This window comes from Macrobrachium rosenbergii, chromosome 23, assembly GCF_040412425.1.
Source record: "Macrobrachium rosenbergii isolate ZJJX-2024 chromosome 23, ASM4041242v1, whole genome shotgun sequence".
Classification (NCBI taxonomy): domain Eukaryota; kingdom Metazoa; phylum Arthropoda; class Malacostraca; order Decapoda; family Palaemonidae; genus Macrobrachium; species Macrobrachium rosenbergii.
In genome coordinates, this window is record NC_089763.1 from 16,425,228 (window position 1) to 16,431,227 (window position 6,000).

A 6,000-nucleotide genomic window follows, 5' to 3' on the forward strand; every position below is an offset into this window, starting at 1 on the left:
TAATGGTCACTTGTGTATTTGTTATGTTTGCACCTGCTTGGTATGTAATTATATTTATTTTTAGAGGTAAACGCACATATTCAGTTTTTTCGTTTTTTGTGCACGTCACTTTGGTAGTATATGTTAGATAAAAAGGCAAAACATCTTTATAAACTGGGTAAATGTAAAACAGTGCATTTCGGCAGTTCCAGACTTTCAACCATATTAGGTTCTCAACCTTCAGGTACTTTTTTTGTAAAATTTATAATGTAATATAGTATTAGAAATAAAAATATATTTTATACGATGTAAGTGTTGAGCTAATTAAAGTGTCATGCCATAGGAATGATTGGATGAGCATGAATACACAAATATTCATAGCTTAGTAGATTAGAACTTATTGCATCTTTCTCCATCCAGTAATGACTTCATGTTTTCCAGTTTAGTTTTGCTTTGCTTTATTCTGGAGTAATTTATTCGTATTCTTTATATGTACTTCTCTCTCTCTCTCTCTCTCTCTCTCTCTCTCTCTCTCTCTCTCTCTCTCTCTCTCTCTCTCTCTCTCCATGCCTATTTGGCAATTTCTTTGGAATTATTAACATCGTTCAATACTTTTATACTTAGGTTTTCAATGCCTTTTTACTTGCGGGATATTTACCGTTCATGATTTTTCTTACTTTTACTTACTTTTACTCAGTATCTTGAATAACCTGGAAATTTTTGACAAGGATTTATTTCTTACCATTGTTGTCATCTTATCCTTACCATTGTTGTCATCTTATCCTTACCATTGTTGTCATCTTGGATAATTTTTCGTAGTGTTTATTTATAACTACTCCTCTGTATTTATTTAAACCTTCGTCAGTAAAAATCGTTAATGACTTCGTCCACATCCTCATGTGCAGCAGTTATTTTTTTACATTCTTCATTATAAATGTTAATGACTCCATAAAAACTGTTTATGTTCAGTATTTCCTTAATCCTTAAATGCGTGATTAAATTTCAGTTCATAAGTATTCATATTTATTATTTTTCTATTATTTCTTAACTCATAATTCTGGAAATTGTGAGAGTAGCTTTAATTATAATTATATATCTGAAATTTTTATTTCTTCTTATTGGCTCATGTTATCGAAATTGCAATGTTGTTATTGATATTTTTTTTGGTAATTTTTCAAACTTCTTCACCAGGCGAACCGATATTTATCAAAGAGATCCAATATTTTTTGTCTGCGACATTTGTATACATAATAACATACATTTCATAACTTTTATTTTTATTTCCATCATACTCCTTTTCATGGTTCATTTATGGCCTGATTTTAATTATGCTCAGGATCGCAGTTTTATTGGAATATATTTGATTGAGCATTTTTCGACACATAAGATTCACTATTGATTCCTTTATCTTGCATTTTATTGTTCATCTATAATTAGGTTTTCATCCCTTTTTATTTTACAGGTTACTCTTGGAGAAAATAAGGCAGGATTAAAACGACAGCTGTGACAAAAATTCCATGTTTTATTCAAAATATATTTGGAACTATTCGAAGCTCTATAGAGTAGTGATAAATTTTTTTTTGACGCGCGAAACAGGGTAGTAAGTACGGAGTTTAGCCGGCGACGGATGGACGTGGGAAGCTTCTTATGAAAGTCAAGAAAACACGTTAATCTTGGCTGAAAACTTTCTGAATTTCGCTCCATATACTAATAGGATTTGGCTGTGTTGACTTTTTTTCTATAAATTCACGAGAATGTAAGTGTTTTTTATAAATATTTTTTTTTAGTTTGCGTCTTTTTTTAAAACGGCGATGCATTGTGTACTCTTAGGTTACAGTATGCCAAAATGTCTTGTAGAGGAAATGAGTCACTTCTGAAAACGTAAAGGTAAAGGCAGTGGTCTTCCCATATCCACGATCGCCACGCGACTATGATTTGTGTTCAGTGAAAACACTTGGTAGCAATAAATGCCATTTGGACCAATGCTGTTTTTACATAAATGTTCACAATTCTTTGACATTATCCATGGGTCTACAAATTGCTTATTTCTTATTGAATACAAAAACTGTATTTGACAGTTACACAACGATCTGAAGACAGTCATTTTTTTCCAGTCACTATGGATCTGACACAGCATTTTTAGCACATTGTTGACGGACATATTCTTCCACTCACGAATTTATGGTCCAGACAGCATTGTCGCACGTTGAGCAAGAACATGGACTTGAAAAGGCAGTTTTTGAGGTGTTAAGAAGTTCATTTCTCATGTTGTGGGGGGAGATGGGGTGAATTAAATTTCCTTCTAGAACGATATAAAAAGAACTAAGGTCACAAGTATGTATTTATATATCCCTAGTGACATTTAATCGTTGTAGATTTTATGTTGACGTAAATGGAACCCCCTCAACATCTTGTATGATCTCTCTCTCCATACTTGAGGCCATGACAAAGCCTGACGAATGTATACGTGTTAGGCACCAGTTATAATTTTCTTCGATTATGTGACGAAATGCATTGAATGAATGAGTGAATGAATGGGGGTCCTGAAAAACTGCCTTCCACGTCTCTTCAGTAGTGAACGTTTGAAGCCAGGTCACTCACGCGCGCTGGGCAGTCAGTGACCGTCAAACGGACTCCACACGGTGTCACAGTACCGAGATTACAAGGTAAATGCAAGTGTACTTAAATTGTTTTGTAAACATGATGAGGTGTGAGAATATCACCACACAAATAATTTATAAGTACAAATGGTAGTAATAAACAGCCATAATGGTAGAACAACGTGTATTAATACCATACCAATAAAAAAAGAGCCCCGTGAAATATGGCAGCGTCGTACCTCAGACATTCCAACGCTTTATTAAAGGGGGTTTCAGAGAGGGTCAGGGTCAAGTTCTTTGACTAACTGTCGTACACTTCACACAAAAATATTGTACAATTCAGTCTTGCGTTGTCTGAGAAGTTACGGCGCTCCCAGACTTCACGGGGCCGGACAGATATATGTTCTTTAAAAAATTGGTAACATACTGTATACTGAGTATTCAACCAACTTTTAATTCTTGGGTTAAAAAAAATGACAACAAGCATTCATTCACGTAGATGTAAACAAATATACTATACCTTCCTGAAGAAAATACAAAATTATATTTCATATCTAAAATAAAGAATGAAAGACGCCCTGAAAACACAGATTTGACTACTTCTACAGTTGTTGTTGTTGTTATATCTGCTGTTTTTTACAAGGATGACCAAGAGTGTTTTTAAAAAGAAAATAAAGAGTGTTGTTTGGATTAAGCGTCAGTTTGATTTCTCTACAAACCACTTGTGCTGCTTTACTAAGAGTTTATAAGAGTTTACAGTAGCTTACATTAATTGGTTTACAATCATTTATTCACACACGTTACTGTTTTGGCCACAGCTAATATTGGTAATATTAGGTAATGAAACATACTGGCTGAGAAGAAGCGGAACGTTCATTATTTTTCTTTCCAAGGATTTATGGGTTTAGTGTTCTCTCGCCATAAGGACCGGTTTAGCTCGGAATTGAACCTGGGACCATCTTAGGTCTTTCCAAATGGAGATGGGGTTATGCTAAGCGAGAGTCAGGCTAAATTAATACTTTGTTTTATGTAGGTCTTTGTGTATCATCTTAAATCTTAGCTCTTTGAAAAAGAAAGGAATCGTTCTTCTTATCTAGGATAGATCTCTGCCAATGTTGCCATGTTTTTTCTGTACCCAAGTTGTTTTATAATGAATGGTACTGTAGTCCCTTTCCCCGGAAATGGGAAGGGATAAGCTTTTTAAAAATTGCCTGAGATTTTACCTGTTCTCATTTTTTTTTTCGAAATTTTTTGCAAAAACATTGAAAGCGAAGGCCAATCCTGTGCCTGTCAAGTCAAGGCCCAGTTATCGAAAATACAATCATATTTGAAAACAATGCCCTTCTTGTTTATGTTTCCGATACACATGTTACTATCGTGATTTAAAATTTGAAGACGCCCCTTTCTGTTGGTCCGTGAAATTTAATTACCATGAAGTATTATCATTATTAATGTGAAACCACTACTCGAGTTATCGCGCCCAGTTAACGTAGGTTTATCATAACGGAGGCGTGAATTCTTCAAGGAAAAAAGCTCAACCTTTTCTTGCTCTGCAATACTTTCTTCAAAACAAAGCTAAACGAGCCATGAAGAACCCGCTTAGCAGCTGACGATAGATATAACGAACAGTCTTGCTAAGTTGTCGAACGATTCGAGAGAAAGTGTGCGCCAGCCTCTCTTGAAAATCTTTTCGGTAAGAATGCAACGTGTCCTCAAAAGATACTGATGCTGTGTCGGAAGGGAATTGGAATATCCAACAGAGTATGCGTACACGGATGTGTATACGCCGTGTATTCGTGTGCACCGTGTGTGTGTGCGTACTAATTTATCGTGAATTTTCTTTATTATTAAGGTGTGCTAGTGATGTTGAGGTAAACCAACTGAATTATATATATATATATATATATATATATATATATATATATATATATATATATATATATATATATATATATATGTATATATACCAATATATATAAATTTGGTCTCATATCTCTCGACAACCCAGTTTTTTCAGCAAGTGATCTAAGGACTAAGTATCAGTGAAACGTTTGATCGATAGACACACAAGAAGTAGAAATAAATGATTTCATAAAAGAAAGTTTGCTTGAAGATCTTTTGGCTCCTTGTTCTAGAATGGCCTTTACAGAAGTTGCTAATTTCACATGAAATCAAAAGTTTAATATATGTCGTTATATTTATGCACACACAAGTTTATGCATGTATGCGTGTATATACATACAAACAGTTTAGTTTGTATTATATTATATATATAACAGATATATATATATCTATGTATATATATATATATATATATATATATTTATATATATATATATATATATATATATATTATATATATATATATATATATATATATATATATATATATATATATATATAACTATGTCACGAAAATATGACATGATGAATATATAAATAAAGACAATATCAACTTGAAGGAAGAGAAACAATGGAGTGCTGCAAGGTCTTTCAGCTTATAGTCCTTTCTTAACAGACTCAAGGATTATAATCAGAAAGACTGCTTGCAACCTCCAACTGTTTTTCTCCTCATTAGTTTGTATTAACATATATATATATATATATATATATATATATATATATACCATATATATATATATATATATATATACATACACACACGCACACACTTTGAAAAACTAGCATGCAAAGTACAGTTGTGCATAGATATAGATGTGTATATATATTAGGATTTTCTAGACAACGGGAACATGACCGAACGTAAGGTAACGAACCAAATTGTACTTCATTTAACGAGAAAGTCATCTTGAGTCATTTCTTTCGAAAACGAAAATGACTCGTAGATTTTCGTAGGGAAGATTTTCAGAGTCCAGAATTAATACCGCTGCTGGTAGGGAAGATTTTCATAACCCAAAATTATACAGCTGAAAATGTCTTCAGAGCACATACAACACGACTTGTTTCACTGACGCAAAGCGAATTACGTTTCTGAAGTCAAAATAAAGAAAAGTCAGTACAAACGTTCATGTTTCAAGATACGTCAAAGATTATTTACCATTGCATTTTTTTTTGCGTCAAGGCGACCTTTGTTTTGCATATCTCCATTTTAAACCGGAAGCGGAGAAGCGTTGATTTGTTTGGCAGGGTATTGGTTGAAGTTGGATCAGGAAGAGCTTGGGGGGTTGGGAGGGTAGGGGGGAACCAGAGAATATCTAGTCCCCCTTTTCATTTAATTAGAATTTTCCATTGTTATTCATTTATCCCAGGGGTGGTGGTGGGGTAAACAATAACTACTCAAAAATGCAACATTTACAGCAATGATAGCGGCGGGAATCTCCTTCTTTGGTATGAGCAGGGGGGGGGGAGGGTTTAAAATTTTTATTTAAGGGGTGACGGGCGGGAGGGGTAATGCCCTGTA

General features: G+C 33.9%; 1 long non-coding RNA gene across 2 annotated transcripts in view; it reads left to right on the plus strand.

Moving 5' to 3' along the window:
• The window catches only part of LOC136851308 (uncharacterized), a 178,531-nt gene extending 175,258 nt beyond the window's left edge, over nucleotides 1–3,273 (plus strand). For both annotated transcript variants that reach the window (XR_010856838.1, XR_010856837.1), the window contains one exon: nucleotides 1,442–3,273. This is a non-coding gene — a long non-coding RNA (uncharacterized lncRNA). The remainder of the gene's footprint in view (nucleotides 1–1,441) is intronic.
• The last annotated feature ends 2,727 nt before the right edge of the window (nucleotides 3,274–6,000 follow it).